At 40.6% G+C, this 17,522-nt stretch overlaps 1 pseudogene; it reads left to right on the forward strand.

The window, feature by feature from the left end:
* The first annotated feature begins 11,472 nt into the window (after window positions 1–11,472).
* LOC120881440 lies at window positions 11,473–11,815 on the forward strand (annotated as a pseudogene).
* Window positions 11,816–17,522: the final 5,707 nt, after the last annotated feature.

Here is a 17,522-nt window from a genome sequence, read left to right on the forward strand (position 1 = left end):
CTGGGAGGCCACACACCACTTTCAAGTGTCCTACCCCAGCCCACTTGTTTCTGGGAGTCCCACCTTAGTTTCTTTGCTTGTTCATATACTGTTCCAGCTTCCACTTCTCATGCCCCCTGCTTGCAAGGCTATTTAGAGCAATCTGACAGCTTGGCGTCCGTGATGAGATACCAATATCCATGCTACCAGGGCTTACTGTAGCCCCTCCCAGAGCTTGCAAGCCTTGGGGTGTCCAAGATTAGATGGGTATCCTGGATTAGATGGGTTCTGGATTAGATGGGTATCCTCCCCAATTTCATGCCATTCTCTGTTACCTGGGCCTCAAAGAGGAAAGAAAGCCCTCCTCTCAAAGTCTCCCTTATTTGCTTAAGCACTGAAGTGAAAAGTCTAGAAAAGGAATTCATGCCTTTTGTCCCCTTAGAACTCCTCTTGCCTTTGTCTAGCCCTCTTCACCACCAAAAACTTTTCTTTTCTCATGTTTACAGAGCAAAAGGTCTTCCCTTGTGGCTCAGGTGGCAAAGAATCCGCCTGCAATGTGGCAGACCTGGGTTTGATCCCTGGGTCGGGAAGATCCCCTGGAGAAGGGAAAGGCTACCCACTCCAGTATTCTGGCCTGGAGAATTCCATGGACTGTATAGTCCATGGGGTCACAGAGTTGGACACGACTGAGCAACTTTCACTTCACAGAGCGAAAGACTCCACAAATTCATATATATATTCATATACAGATGGATATAAAAAGACACTGTTAGGTGTTTGGGGGAGAAAGAAAGGGAAATTGTATACTTTAGCAGTGACTGGCCTCCAGTCATTTCAGCCAGAAGTGCCCAATTATCACTGAATTTTTAAAGATTTTTTTAATGTGGATCTTTTCTAAAGTCTTTATTGAATTTATTCAATATTGTTTCTGTTTTATGTTTTGGTTTTTTGGCCCCAGAGCATGTGGGATCTTAGCTCCCTGACCAGGGATCGAACCTGCACCCAATGCATTGGAAGGTGAAGTCTTAATCACTGGACTGTCAAGGAAGTCCTTGCATTTGTTTAATTTCCAAACATTCAGGGAATTTCCCAGTTATCTTTCCAATTATTGATTTCTACTGTAATTCTTTTTCTACTGTGGTCCGTAAACATGCTCTGTACTGTATTCATCTTTATAAATTTATTGATACTTTCATTATGGTCCAGCATAGTTTCTCATGCTGAATGTCCCTCATCCACTTGAAAAGACTGTGTCTTCTGCTGTCGTTGGAGGGAGAGAGCTGTAAATGTTAATTAGGGCAAGTCGTTTGATAGTATCTTAATGACCATCTACTTTTTCTATTGATGACTGAGAGAGGAGTGCTAAAGTCTTCAAATATAATTGTGGATTTGTTTATTTCTCCTTTAAATTCTACCAGGTTTTGCTTCACATATTTCACAGCTCTATTATTAGGTACACACATATTCAGAATGATGGCTTCTTGTGAACTGAGCCTTTCATCATTATGAAATATCCTTCCCTATCTCCAGTAATACTCCTTATCTTAAGTCTGTTTTATCTGATGTTAATATAATCACTAGATTTCTTAAGCTTCGTGTTTGTGTCGTATATATTTTTCTGTCCTTTTACTTTTTTTTTTTTTGGCAGCACCATGCAGTTTTCAGGATCTTTCAGGCTCCTTACAGTGGAGGTGCTGCATCCTAATCACTGGACCTCAAGGGAATTCCCTGTGTGTCTACTTTACCCTAGTATTTAAACTATTAAACTGGGTTTCCCTTTCTTATAGGGAAGACTATTTATTTATTCATTGCAAGTCTGACCACATCTAGCTTTTATTTGGAGCGTTTACTACAGTCCCTGTAATTATTGATATGGTTGTTTCTAAATCTCCCATCTTGGGATTTCTTCATATTTGTCCTATTCTTTCTCTTTTATTCCCTCCTTTTCTCCCTTCCTTAACATTTCCTGAGTATTTTTAGTATTCTATTTTGGCTTTTTAGCCATATGTCTTATTTTAGGTTTTAGTAGTTGATCTGAACACCACAGTAGGAATCCATAACTTATCACAGTGTACTTTGAATTAATATTGTACCAGTTCACATAAAATGTAAGAGCCTTTTAACAGCACATTTCCCTTTACTCCTTTCCTTCTCATTGTAATCTTGTTTTCTACTTCTAAATAGATTACAAATCCCACAAGACACTGTTATTCTTTTTGTTTAAAATAGTCAATTGTCTTTTCAGTACATTAAGAAATGAAAAACGAGTCTTTTATGTTTACCCAGACATTAACATATCCAGTGCTTTTCATTCCTTCACGTAGCTCTGAATTTCCAGCTGGTATAATTTCCCTTTAGTCTGAAGAATTTCCTTTAATAATTCTTATGGAACAAGTCTGCTGGGGATGAATTACAATTGGTTCTCATTACTGAAAGTTGTGTAGTTATGTTCTATACAGTCACCAAGCACAGTGAGTTAATGAAGCCTGAACCAGTGCCTCTAGGGCAAATACAAGGTTAGGGTCCTGCTAGCGTCGGTCAAAACATGGTCATCAATGGATCAATAAGTAATCCCGTTTTATGTGTTTCCATTTAAAGATAACTTATTTAATATACTGACACATGTACTTTCTCTGTAAGGCACGTCAAGCCTTCTTGCACTTGGGAACACTAGACAGCACTTCAGCACAGCCTTGAGGGTCATTTTAAATAGCAAAATCACCAATAAAAATGTGGCAGTAAACAGACCACAGAAACGACACTTTTTTTTTTTTTTTTACAACATGAGAGCTGAAACAAGAAGGCATTGCTTTGCTTGACCTCAGCTGGGAATGTGCACTCCTGGGAATTCAAAATTTTGCCACTCTGTGCATGTCCCTGAATGACTTCAAAAGTGCCACAAGAGCTTTGATTTGGGGGGTTACAGATAAATTTCAGCCAGTAGGTGAATTTGTAAATATGGAATCCATGAATAATGAGAATTGACAGTATCTGATCTTTCTAGAATTTGTTATCATCCTTTAAAGAGTGTTGAGCTTAGTTCTAGCAGTTCTCACTCATCTGATGCCTGAAAATAATTGTTCCATATATTTTGTTTACTTATATATGTTCACAGCCAGAAGGTAAATCTGATGCCCATCACTCTATCATGCCCAAGCCATCCTTGAATTTGGAAGGGAAGATGTAAACTCTGTATTCAGTCTCCCAACAAGTATTGTGTGGATGTGAATGAAGAGGTATCCAGGGGTATCTTTGCAAAATTTGGTTATTGTATAAGTGACTACTTTCTAGCATCCTGTTAGGTGTTGTGAAAAGTGAAGAAGAGTAAAAACTCTGCTCTTCTTCCTAAGGAATTTATATTTCAGAAGACAAGATGTCATACATGAAATGTCAGCATTTCTTTCACTACAGTCCTGATTGCCGGCCTTAACTCTGTTCCCCTGCAAGCCTTGCCCACAAAACTGTTACAGCAATGTCTTCAGGCTGTGGGGTCAAGCAAAATCTCCACTGGATACAATACCCTCAGGTTGCCCTATTACACTTGGGTCCTATTAATACATTTGATATTTGGGGTAACCAACTGATTCTGCTTTAACCAGAACTTTCTCAGGAAATTCTATGTCCCAGGAAACTAGACTAGTCAGCCACTGTAGCCCATGTTCCCCACAGATTTCCAATGCTTGGACATTAATTCAAAAAAAAGGTGTAATATGTGGAGTACAGAGGAATGGTCTCTAGTCCTCAAATACTTTTTTTTTTTAATTTACAATGTCACATGGCTCACAATTCCATCAGAAATAATGATGCTGGGTTGGTGGCATTCTATTGGAAATTCTTGTTAAAATGCAAGTATTTCTGGAAATCATGACATTAAACAATTATCAATTATTAATATGCAATGTGAATTTAACAGATCAGCCAGTAGAGACCAGGACTATGAGAGAACAGGAAAGATTAGGTTTGACAGAAGGCTGCCAGTTTTAAGTGGTAACACCTCCCTTTTCCAAGTGTTGGGCAAGACAAGTAGTGGTTCTTTACTTTGTTGTTGTTCAGTCACTAAGTCCTATCCAACTCTTTGCAACCCCATGGACTGCAGCACACCAGGCTTCCCTGTCCTTCCCCATCTCCCAGAGTTTGCTCAAACTTATGTCCACTGAGTCAGTGAAGTTATCTAACTCATCCACTGTCACCCCCTCCTACTTTTGCTTACAATCTTTCCCAGAATCAGAGTATTTTCCAATGAATCAGCTCTTCCCATCTGGTGGCCAAAGTACTGAGGCTTCAGCTTCAGCATCAGTCCTTCCAATGCCTATTCAGGGTTGATTTCCTTTAGGACTCACAGGTTCGATCTCCTTGCAAGGAGTCCAAGGGACTCTCAAATGTCTTCACCAGCACCACAGTTCAAAAGCATCAATTCTTCAGTGCTCAGCCTTCTTTATGGTGCAACTCTCACATCCATACACGATTACTGGAAAAACCATAGCTTTGACTACAAGGACCTTTGACAGTAAAGTGATGTCTCTTATTTTTAATATGCTGTCTAGGTTACTCATAGTGTTTCTTCCAAGGGGCAAATGTCTTTTAATTTCATGACTGCAGTCACCATCCATGGTGATTTTGGAGCCCAAGAAAATAAAATGTCACTACTTCTCCACTTTTCCCCTTATATTTGCCATGAAGTGGTGGGACCAGATGATATAATTTTAGTTTTTTTGATGTTGAGTTTTAAGCCAGCTTTTTCACTCTCCTTTTCTACCCTCATCAAGAGGCTCTTTAGTTCCTTTTCACTTTCTGCCATTAGAGTGGTAACATCTGCATACCTGAGGTTGTTGATATTTCTCCTGGCAATCTTGATTTCAGCTTGCGATTCATCCAGCCTGGCATTTCACATGATGTACTCTGCATAGAAGTTAAATTAGCAGGATGACAGTATATAGCCTTGTCATAGTCCTTTCCCAATTTTGAACCAGTCAGTTGTTTCATGTAATGTTCTAACTATTGATTCTTGACCCACATACAGATTTCTCGGGAGACAGGTAAGGTCGTCTGGTATTCCCATTACTTGAAGAATTTTCCACAATTTACTGAGATCCACACATTCAATGCTTTCAGTTCAGTTCAGTTCAGTTCACTTAGTCGTGTCCGACTCTTTGTGACCCCATGAATCGCAGCACGCCAGGCCTCACTGTCCATCACCAACTCCTGGAGTTCACTCAGACTCACGTCCATCCAGTCACTGATGCCATCCAGCCATCTCATCCTCTGTCGTCCCCTTCTCCTCCTGCCCCCAATCTCTCCCAGCATCAGAGTCTTTTCCAATGAGTCAACTCTTCACATAAGGTGGCCAAAGTACTGGAGTTTCAGCTTCAGCATCATTCCCTCCAAAGAAATCCCAGGGCTGATCTCCTTCAGAATGGACTGGTTGGATCTCCTTGCAGTCCAAGGGACTCTCAAGAGTCTTAGTGTAGTTAATAAAGCAGAAGCAGATGTTTTTCTGGAACTCCCTTGTTCTCTCCATGGTCCAATGAATGTTGGCAATTTGATCTCTAGTTCCTCTGTCTCTTTGAATCCAGCTTGTACACCTGGAAGTTCTCTGTTCATGTACTGCTAAAGCCTAGGTTGAAGGATTTTGAGCATAACCTTGCTAGCATGTGAAATGAGCACAATTGTCTGCTAGTTTGGGAAGATCCCCTGGAGAAGGAAATGGCAACCCACTCCAGTATCCTTGCCTGGAAAATCTCATGGACAGAGGTGCCTGGTGGGCTGCAGTCCATGGGGTCACAGAGTGGGGCACGACTGAGTGACTAACAGTTACTTACTTTGAACATTCTTTGGCATTGGCCTTCTTTGTGATTGGAATGAAAACTGACCTTTTCCAGTCTGAGGCCACTGATTTTTTCCAAATTTGCTGACGTAGTGAGTGCATCACTTTCACAGCATTATCTTTTAGGAATTGAAACAGCTCTGCTAAAATTTCATCACCTCCACTAGCTTTCTTTGTAGTAGGCCCACTTGACTAGGTGAGTGACAAGGCCATTGTGGTTATCCCGGTCATTAAGACGTTTTTGTATAATGCTTCTGTGTATCCTTGCCACCTCTTCTTAATCTCTTCTGCTTCTGTTAGGCCCTTACCTTTTCTGTTTTTTTTATTATGCCCATTCGGCATGAAACATTCCCTTGATATTTCCAATTTTCTTAGCGATCTCTAGTCTTTCCCAATCTACTGTTTTCCTCTACTTCTTTCCATTGTTCATTTAACGGCTTCTTATCTCTCCTTGCTATTCTCTGGAACTCTGCATTCAGTTAGGTATAGCTTTCCCTTTCTCACTTGCTTTTTGCTTATTTTTCTTTCCTCAGCTATTTGTAAAGCCTCCTCAGTCAACGATTTTGCCTTCTTGTGTTTCTTTTTTCTTTAGGATGGTTTTGGTCACTGCCTCCTACACAGTGTTAGGTATCTCTGTCCATAGACCTTCAAGGCACTCAGTCTACCAGATCTAATCCCCTGAATCTATCTTAACCTCCAATGTATAATCATAAGGGGCTTTGACTTGGGTCCTATCTGACTGGCCTAGTCATTTTCCCTACATTCCTCAATTAATCTACAGGCTAGGAGTCAGCCAATCAGGGCAAAGTGAAGGCTAGGCATCAGCCAATCACAGTACAGAACAGGATAGTTGTCAGCCAATCAGGGTGAAGTACAAGCTATGAGTCAGCCAATCAGAGCAAAGTACAGGCTAGTAGTCAGCCAATCGAGGCAACATAGAGGCAAAGAGTGAGCCAAACAGGGCAAATTACAGGCTAGGAGTCAGCCAATCAGGACAAACCATAAGCTAGGAGCTTGCCAATCAAAGCATACTACAGCCTAGGAGTCAGCCAATCATGAGAAAGTGCAGGTTAGCTTTCAGCCAATCAGGGCAAGCTACAGGCTGGGACATCCCTGGTGGCTCAGGGGTAAAGAGTCTGCATGCAAAGCAGGAGCCACAAGAGAAGGGGGTTTGATTCCTGGGTCTGGAAGAGCCCCTTGCAGAGGGCATTGACAACCCACTCCAGCATTCTTAGGTGGAGAAGCCCATGGACAGAGGAGCCTGGTGGGCTACAGTCCATGGGGGTCCCAAAGAATCCGACATGACTGAGCAACTGAGCATGCACGCATGCCTGGCAGTATCCACCTAGGACCAGCTACAGATCATCCCCTCTAGATAAGACCATCAAAATAAATAAGTAAATCACAGTAACAAGAACTACCTGAGTGTACTCTAGGTCAGGGAGTGTTGGAAGGGATTTATAGACATAACCCCATGAAATCCTCACCACCACTCTGTAATGTGGGGACCATTACTATAAATGAGGAAACAAAGCCACAGAGAGGTTAAAAATGTAGTCCAGGTCACAGAATTATAGCAGAATTCAAATTCAGGTTTTCCTGACTTTGCAGGAAATTTAGATTTTTTTTTACCTTCAACTTTTTATTATGAAAAACTTCAGGCGTATACAAAAGTAGAGTGATAATCTCAAGAACCCTGCCATGCCCCTAGCTTGAGTGACTGTCAATTTAAGGCTAATCTCATTACATCTATACCCACATTTACTTCTCCTCCTCTGGATATTGAAGCAAACGATAGACATCATTATTCCAGTATAGTTCTCTAAAATGACTCTTTTTAAAAGCATAGTCACAACATTTTATCGCACCTAAATATTAACAAATATTCATCAAAGATTCAATCAGTATTCAAATATCCTTGATAGGTTCATGAATTTTTACAGATATTTTTTGTTCCTATCAGCATCCAGAGAAGACCACATAGTGCAATTGGTTGGTGTATCTTTTAAGTCTCTTTTAATCTATAGGTTCCTCCACCAATTATTTTTTTTCTACTGGAACTTATTCTTGCAGATGTCGGCTGGTTTTTACTAGAGAGTTTTCCACTATGGATTTTGGTGATTATATTCCAGTAGTATCTTTCAAGAAAACTGGTAGTTAGATGTAGAGATTCACTGATGATTAATTTTTTGGCAAGAGAGCTTCATAGGTGGTGCTGTGTGCTTTCATCAAAAGTATGTAATATCTGGTTATCTCTCTTCTTGTGATGGTAACAGCCATTAATGAGCATTGTCTAGATCCATTATTTCATTGTTGTTCCTGTTGTTCAGTCACCAAATCATGTCCAACACTTCGTGACCCCATGGACTGCAGCATGCCAGGCTTTCCTGTCCTCACCAGCTACTAGAGTTTGTCCAAGCTCATGTCCATTGTATCGATGATGTCATCCAGCCGTCTCATCCTCTGATGCCCTCTTCTCCTACCCTTAATCTTTCCTAGATCAGGGTCTTTTCCAATGAGTTGGCTGTTTGCATCAAGTGGTCAAAGTATTAGAGTTTCAGCTTCAGTCCATTCAATGAATACTCAGGGTTTATTTCCTTCCTTATTTCATTAGGGATTGTCAAAAGGTGATAGTCTGTAATCCCTTTTTCACTCATTGGCTCGTGTACTTCTATAAACAAAAACCTCTTGTCACCAAGTTTTTGGTTACACTAAGTGTTATATGTATAGAAGAGACTGCAGTGACAACATTGTTGGTATAGATCTCCATGTGCACCTCAGGCTTGGCTTCCCTGTGTTTACAATCACACCTCCAGCCATTCTTTCCTAAGCATATCTTCCATACTAGTGTGTCTGGGTCCAGCCTTGACCACAAGAAATTGGGAGAAAGATTTTAAAATCTATGAAGTATAAATCCAGGGACTTGCCTGTCAGTCTAATGGTTAAGACTTCACCTTCCAGTGCAGGGGATGCAGGTTTGATCCCTGGTCAAAGAGCTAAGATCCCACATACCTCGTGGCCAGAAAAAAACAAAACATAAAACAGAAGCAATATTGTAACAATTTAATAAAGAGTTTAAAAATAGTCCACATCAAAAAATATTTTAAAAATAAAAGGTAAAATATAAATCCAGGAGGGTCAACCTCCATTTAAATAGAATTTCAGAAAGAAAGAAAAACAGTTGAGGGGAGGAAGTAATGTCTTAAAAAAGAAGAAAAATTCTAACTGAAAATTTCAGTTTGAAAAGACCACTGAGGGGTAAGTAGAATGAAAGACAAAAGACTTGTGTATAAGCACAGCTTGTGAAATTTTAAGATATCAAGAATAAAGGGAAGAGCCTTAAAACTTCTGGAGAGAAAAGAGGTCTACAAAGAAATGACCATCCTCATTAGCAGCACTTAGATGCTAAAACAACAACAAAAAACAAAAATATTCGTAAAGTTTGAGAGAAAATGACTTTGAATGTAGAATTCTATATTAGTTAAATATAAGAACAAAAATAGACATTTTTAGACATGAAGTATGAAGGAAATGGCAACCCACTCCAGTATTCTTGCCTAGAGAATCCTGTGGACAGAGGAGCCTAGTGGGCTGCTGTCCATAGGGTCACACAGAGTCAGACACGACTGAAGTGACTTAGCAGCAGCAGTAGCAGACATGAAGTAAGTCAGAAGTTTTAACTCCCAGTTACCTCCTCTGAAAAAAAATAATTACTTGAGGATGTACTCCAGCAATCAAAGCAACAAATTGAAGAAAGAAGACCTGGGATCTAAAGAGAAGAAATACTAAGCCAGGAACACAATGGAAAAAATTCTATGATGGCAGGTGTGAAGAGGGGAGGCTTGGAAAGAGTTAGTAGATGTCAGAGCATTTAACGAGTTGTCCATCCAAACAGTTGGAAGATACAAGTAATATCATGATAAAAACACAAAAATCTTTTGCCAACAATAACAAAAAAAGACAATTAGAAACTCTAAGAAAAACACACTTCCTCCAAAAGTCATGATCCACATATAAAACAATGTAAAATGTGGCGTGACAAAGCAACCTGGTGGATTGTAAGCAAAGAGAAATGATTTGAACTGGAAAATTTTTTTTAATTTAAATTTATTTATTTTAATTGGAGGCTAATTACTTTACAATATTGTATTGGTTTTGCCATACATCAACATGAATCCGCCACGGGTATACTATTCTCCCCTTCAAGTGTTTTTTTTAAATAAGATCATATTACATATACTTTCCAACATCCTATCTTTTCCATTTAACAATACTTTGAAGAATCTCTCTAAATCTGTTGCTCTAGACCTAATTCTTCATTGTTAATGGGCAATGCTCAGTGATATAGATGCACCAGATTTCTATGCTATTAACGACTGATTGGAATTGATTCTATTTCCTTTTTTTTTTTTTTTCCAATTCCAAATTAACCTATTGTTAAAACCCTTTACATATATCTTTGTTTATATAGTAGTGTTCCTATTTCTGTTGGTACTTTTCTTTAAAAAAAATTTTCTTTTTTGGCCCCGTGGCATGTGGGATCTTAGTTTTCCAACCAGGGATCAAACCTGTGCCCCTCACATTGAGAGGTGGAGTCTTAACCACTGGACCACCAGGGAAGTCCTATAGTACTTTTCACTTTAAACTTTATATGCTGTTTGAATTTTTGCCATCAACAACTATTGATTTTATTTGGGACAAAGCAACCATTAATTTTATTTAAGGCTTTGAAATTACATGCATCTGAATTCAGACCCACTAAGGCTCAGATACTGCTGGTGGGAGTGTGAGGTAATGCATCCCACTTTGAAAAATTATTCAGCATAATTAACCAGACTTGAACATGCACAGCCCTATGACCCAGCAGCTCTACCCTTTAGCACATCCAATGCAAATGCATGCACACATGCCCCAAGAGACATGGGCAAAGTTGTTCTTATCACTTCTCTCTGTAATAGCTCAAAACGGAACATTACAAATGTCGAACAACAATAAAGATAAGTAAGTTGTGGTATATTCCTACACTAAAACACTGTACAATACCTCTTTTAAAAACTGTGGTCTGTGGACCCCTGGGGAATCCCCAAAACCCTTATGGGGGTCCTGAAGGTCAAAACTCTTTTCACAATAAGACTAAAAGGATATATTCCTTTTACACTACATGGACATTTGCACTGATGGTGCAAAAGCAAAGGTAGATTAAAAAAAATTGCTGGTGCCTTAACAATACCAACTGTATCGTTATTCAATGCGTTCTTCACCCCCACACACTCCCAGTAAACAAAGCCCTTGAAGAAACAGTATAAAAATTAATTATATTAAATTTCAACCATTGAGTAGAGTTACAAAATTTTCCACGTGATGAAATAGGGAGCAAGCATAAAGCACATCTGTTACATATCAATGTGCGATTGTTGCCTGAAGGAAAAGTACTTGTTTTGTGAGCTGAATTAGACACTTTTTTCATGGAACACCATTTTTCCTTGGAAAGAAGACCTACAGACAGACTATAATTATTCAGACTGAGGCTTTTGGCAGATAGCTCCTTGAAAATGAGTGAAGTGAGTCTGTCACTTAACTGACAGTGTTTGTTGCCAGTGATAACAATAGAGACAATGGAGCTTTCAAATAAAAATTCCAAATTTGGCTCTCACCTCCTCATCTCCAAGATGACCAAGGAAAGAAGGAACTGTGGTAGTGCCCAGAAGGGCCATGGCCACATACAACCTATTCACTGTACCAACTATGCCCAATGTGTGCCCAAGGATAAGGCCATTAAGAAGTTTGTCATTTGGAACATCGTAGATGCCACAGCCATCAGGGACATTTCTAAAGCGAGTGTTTTTGACACCTATGTGCTTCCCAAGCTGTATGTGAAACTACATTACTGCGTGAGTTGTGTCATTCAGAGTAAGGCAGTTGGGAATCCAGGAAGCCCAGAAGGACCCAACACCTCCATCCCTATTTAGACCTATGGTTGCTGCCCCACAGCCTCCACCAAAGCCCATGTAATGAGCTAAATCCTTAAAGACTGAAAAAATACTGTTCCTTGAAAAGATAATAAAATGGAAATTACATTTAAAAAAATTCAAATTTGGGAAAATCTGTCCACCACTATGGGGGCTTTCCTAGTGGCTCAGACAGTAAAGAATCTGGCTGCAATGCAGGAAACCCAGACTCCATCCCTGGGTTGGGAAGATCCCCTGGAGAAGGGAATGGTAACCCACTCCAGTAGTCTTGCTTGGGAAATGCCATGGAGACAGGAGCCTGGCGGGCTACAGTCCATGGGATGGCAAAAGAGCCAGACATGACCAAGCAACTAACACTTTCACTTTCTTCATCTACCACCATGAGTTTGACAGCTTCTGAAATGGTTAAAGACTTTGCTGATGGGACCTGTGCTAATAGTAACAAATGTGATTTTTTTGATAATGTATAGTAAAATCTGTCAATATTTGGAAAGTCTGCACACCTCAGTGAAACAATATTTTCCAAATGACCAATAGAGAATGTTGCAAAATCAAGCATGGCAAAAGATTGATTCAAAGTGCAAGACAGATTAATGGAATTTTTTCTAAAGCAATTGTACAAGAATAACTGACACACAATAAACTGCACATATTTAAAGTATAATTTGTTAAGTCTTGACATATGTCAACACCTATGAACCCAGCACCATAATCAAGATAACGAGCATTTCTAAAACCCCAAAAGTTAGCTCATAACTCTGTGTAATCTCTCTCTTGTGCCTCTCTCTCCTTCCCACACCATCCAGAGGCAACCACTGATCTGTTTTGTTGTGTGTGTTAGTCGCTCAGTCGTGTCCAACTCTTTGCGACCCCACAGACTACAGCCCACCAGGCTCCACTGTTCATGGGATTTACAGGCAAGAATACTGGAATGGGTTGCCATTCCCTTCTCCAGGATATCTTCCCGAGCCAGGGATCAAACCCAGGTCTCTTGCATTGCAGGCAGATTCTTTATTGCCTGAGCTGCTTTGTTAGTAGAGATTAGTTTGCGTTTTCTAGAATTTTATGTGAATAGAATCATATAGTACATACTCTTTTGGTCTAGCTTCTTTTACTTAGCATATTGTTGCATGTAGTATTCCACTGTATGGATACATCACAATTTATCCATTCACCTATTGATGGACATTTGGGCTGTTCCTGCTGCTGCTGCTGCTGCTAAGTTGCTTCAGTCTTGTCCGACTCTGTGCGACCCCATAGATGGCAGCCCACCAGGCTCTCCTGTCCCTGGGATTCTCCAGGCAAGAACACTGGAGTGGGTTGCCATTTCCTTCTCCAATGCATGAAAGTGAAAAGTGAAAGTGAAGTCGCTCAGTCGTGTCTGACTCTTAGCGACCCCATCGACTGCAGCCCACCAGGCTCCTCTGTCCATGGGATTTTCCAGGCAAGAGTACTGGAGTGGCGTGCCATTGCCTTCTCCATGGGCTGTTCCTAGGTTTGGTCTATTATAAATAAACCTGCTGAGGACATTCTTGTACAAGTCTTTGTACGTACATAGACTTTCATTTCTCTTGGGTAAATAACCTAAGAGTGAATATGGTAGGTGTATGTTTAACATTTCTAGAAACTGTCAAAATGTTTTCCAAAGGGATCTCCTGACCTTTAATCAACCTTTAAACAAGGACTGTTTCTCATCTATCCAGCTCAGGGTCAACTTGACAATGGAAGGTTAATTAACCAGCCACTGACAAAGTAAATGAACATGACCTAAAGTTCTCTGAAAGGTTCGGATCAGCCTGCTCCACACATCACAGATAAATCAGTAAATATGTACTGCACTCCTGTGTGCAATGCCTCATAGGGAGACATTGTTGTGGACAGAGAAGCAAGTACCACTGACTGCCTGGAGCTGTACTAGAGGGTAGGGACTCATCAGTACCTAAGACCCATGGCTTATCCTAGTTCATGGTCTAGAGGGGAAGACACTTAGATGACGATAACAAAAGTTATCATTGTCAAGTTCTAAGACAGAGATGAGCACAAAGTGTTATGGGAGCATAAGAGGGTGGATATTAGCTGGAGTGGGGAGGTAAGGGAAGTAGTTTGGTGCCTAGGAAGATGCTTAAGAGGAGGCATGTCAGGTGGGTCCTGAGGGTCACCAGTTTACCTAGTTAAGAATGGAAGAAGGATGCCACTGCAGGTAAAGGAAGTAGCATGAAGAATGAACAACATGGATGCATGTGTTTGCACCTGTCTGGGGAAAGAAATGGCTGGAGCATCAGAGTGACAGATGGGGCCTGAAAAGCCAACTGGGGCCATGAAAACCACACCAAGGGGTTTTCCCATCACCCTGACAAGTATGTCTTCTGCCTCCCAAGAAAACAGATATTATCTTCTGCCAACATTCCCATCTCCACTTGCCTGGACAGAACTTTCCCATCCTCTTCACTTCCTACCCAAACTGGATCAACTTTATTCCTTACATCATGCATTTACACATTTATCAAATGTACTGGGTGTTTTGCAACATACTAATGTCGTGTCTCCTAGGCCGGCTTATTTGTATCTATTGCTAATTGATGTGCAGAACTCAAAAGATGACAAATCCTTCTGCCCCATCACCATTCCTGTGGCCTCTGGGTTTTGGCCAAGACCTCTGGAACCTAGGCCCTCCCAGCAGCACACAGTGTCAATATTCTGACATTTTTGCCCAGACTCTCATTCATACTCACTGCCACATTTCTCCCTCTTTTTTGTTCTAGAAAATACAATTATTTTCATTAAGATCTGTTATATATATTAACATGTAATGAATTTGATATTTTTAATGAGTTAAATATTTTTTTTAAATTTCTCAGTTTAATTTCCTATACAGTAAATATCTCAGATACAACTCACAGAAACACAAGTTTTTTAGGTTCCTCAATAGTTTTTATAAACGGAAACAGTTTCCAAGACCAAAAAGTTTGAGAATTGCTATACAGCTATGAAAATGAGCAACTACTACTACTCACAACACCATTTATAAATTTCATACACACAGACACAAAAGCATAGATACTGGATAGACCATTTATATAAAGTTCTGAAACAAGAAAAGCTAATTAATGGTGTTGGAAATCAGGATGGGGGTTTCCCTGGTGGTTCAGTGGTTAAGAATCCAACTGCCAATGCAGGAGACAGAGGTTCTATCCCTAGTCCTGGAAGATTCCATATGCCTTGGGGCAACTAAGCCCAGGAGCCACAACTATTGAGGCTAGTGCTCTAGAGCCTATACTCTGCAGCAAGAGAAGTCACTGCAATGAGAAGCCCATGCACAATTAGAGAGTAGCCCCTGCTCGCCACAACTAGAGAAAGCCCATACACAGCAACAAAGACATAGTGCAGCTAAAAGTAAATGAATACAATTAAAAAAAAAAAGAAATCATGATGGTGGTCACCTGGGGGAAGAAGGGGTGGTGGTGTGGTTCAGAAGAGGAGTGTGAGGGGTTCTAGGATGCTGTCCCTGTGCTGTTTATTGGGCCAAGTGCTAGTTACCCAAGTGTATTCAACTGGTGACAACTCATTGGTATATCATGCATTTTCCTATACATGTGTTTGGCTTGGCTTTTTTTTTTAAGTTGAAAAAGTATGCCCCCATCCATCTTAGCTCAGCTGTCTTCTTGTTGTGAGTTGGAAAAGTTACTTGACCTCTCTTCATTTATTCAACCAACAATTCTTAAGACCTACTCGACACCAGGCACTGCGGTACACAGTAGGCACAGTAGCAAGACAGAATACACAGTCTCAGCTTTGTCTAGTGCAGTGCAGGAGAGACAACCATTAAAAATGTAATCACAGGGATGGCAAAAAAGAGAGGTAAGGGGACTACAGAATGTATAACAGTAGACTTAACCTTCACAGCCAGTCTGAGATGAGGAGGGAACTGTCGGGGGGTGGGGGGCGGTTGTAATTTCCTCGGTTCTGTCTTGCTGCAGCAAAAATTTGAAACAACGGATGGATCGGTGTTACAGCTCAGTTTTATTTGGCAAGTAAAGGAAAATACATCCTAGAGGCTTGAGGGCAGGCCAACCCAAAAGACGCAAAGAGAAGAGAAGCCAGTGGCTCAATTTTGTCTCCTCTTTTTATATGCTTTTTCTCCTCCCCTGAGCCTGCCCTATGTAAATTGGGATAGCCAGGAGGGCTGTTATTTCACCTGAGGTTCTCACTCTGCTCCTCGGACCTTTCTTTGTTCTATTTTCATGGACTTTTCCTCTTCTTTGTCTTTTAGCCACTGCCATTCTGGACTCCTTTTTCCTGTTCTAACTACCTAACAGAATGCTTAGCTGAGCTGTGAGAGATGAGCAGGAGTAAGTCACAAAAGGAATGGTGAAAACTGCCACTTGACTTCTCTGCTTAGCTGTTTAATAGGCATCTCATTCTCTTTTTTTGCATAATATTTTATTTTCTTACTTTTTAGTATTGAAGTATAGTTGATTTACAATGTTCTATTAATTTCAAGTATACAGCAAAGTGATTCAGAAACATATATATACTCTGTTTCAGATACCTTTCCATTATAGATTAATACAGGATATTGAGTAGTGTTCCCTGAGCTATACAGGCATGTGTGCCTGCTCAGTCGTGTCCAACTCTTTGTGACCCCATGGACTGTAGCCCACCAGGCTCCTCTGTTCATGGGATTCTCCAGGCAAGAATACTAGAGCAGGTCACCATTTCTTCCTCCAGGGGATCTTCCCGACTCAGGAATCAAACCCATGTCTCCTGCACTAGCAGGCAGATTCTTTACCAGTCAGCCACCTGGGAAGCCCCTGTGCTATACAGTAGGACCTTGTTGATTATCTATTTTATATATAGTAGTGTGTATCTGCTAATCCCAAACTCCTAATTTATCCCTCCCTACCCTTCCCTTTAGTAATCATAAGTGTGTCTTCTGTGTCTGTGGTTTTATATTTGTTCTGTATATAAGTTCACGTGTATCATTTTTTTGGCATCTCAATCCTAATACAGCCCTGTCTCTCTGTCTCCACCCCCTCTCCACCCCCAACTATTTGACCAGCCAGCTCCTCCCATCTTTGCCACATCAGCAAGGGCAACTTCATCCTGCTGACTTCTCAGGCCCAAAACCTTAGAATCATCCGAAATGTTTCTCTTCCTGTCACATCCCATATCCAGTGCCATCATACTCCTCATACCCAGTGCCATCTTTTCTTGAAGCTGATAAAGTTTTAGTTTCAGGGGCCTTCACCTTCCAAGGTCCTGAACAGGTCCATAGGCATGTGTTCACATTGTCATAGATTTTTGTATGATTGGGAAAGATATTTTAACTGCAGTCAGTTGAGACCACTGTCTGTTTCCACTCCAACATTCCTTCCATCACATTTTCCCCTTGTGTTGCATGGTAGTTGAGTGACCATGGACATTTTGGGGATCCTGTTTACTGGAAGTTAACATGTAGACACATTTAGCTGGGCTTTGGGGAGATACATCCATGTGGTTTGCATTCACTTCCTGGGGTCATGACCAGACAGTGGAGAACCAGAAGTCATATTGTGATGGGAATCTGTCCTATGGCACTTGGCATAGGAACTACACAGATTGCAGAAGTGACAGAAGGTTTGAAATGTGCACAGCCAGAATCTAGTCTATGCAGAATTCTCCCAAATTATGGAGCTGTCTGCAGAAAGTTTGGTTCTTATTGATGTCTAAATAAAAACAAAATTTCTCTCTTGTTAAAAATATACTGGACA

The sequence above is a fragment of the Oryx dammah genome, unplaced genomic scaffold (genome assembly GCF_014754425.2).
Source record: "Oryx dammah isolate SB20612 unplaced genomic scaffold, SCBI_Odam_1.1 HiC_scaffold_23, whole genome shotgun sequence".
Lineage (NCBI taxonomy): Eukaryota > Metazoa > Chordata > Mammalia > Artiodactyla > Bovidae > Oryx > Oryx dammah.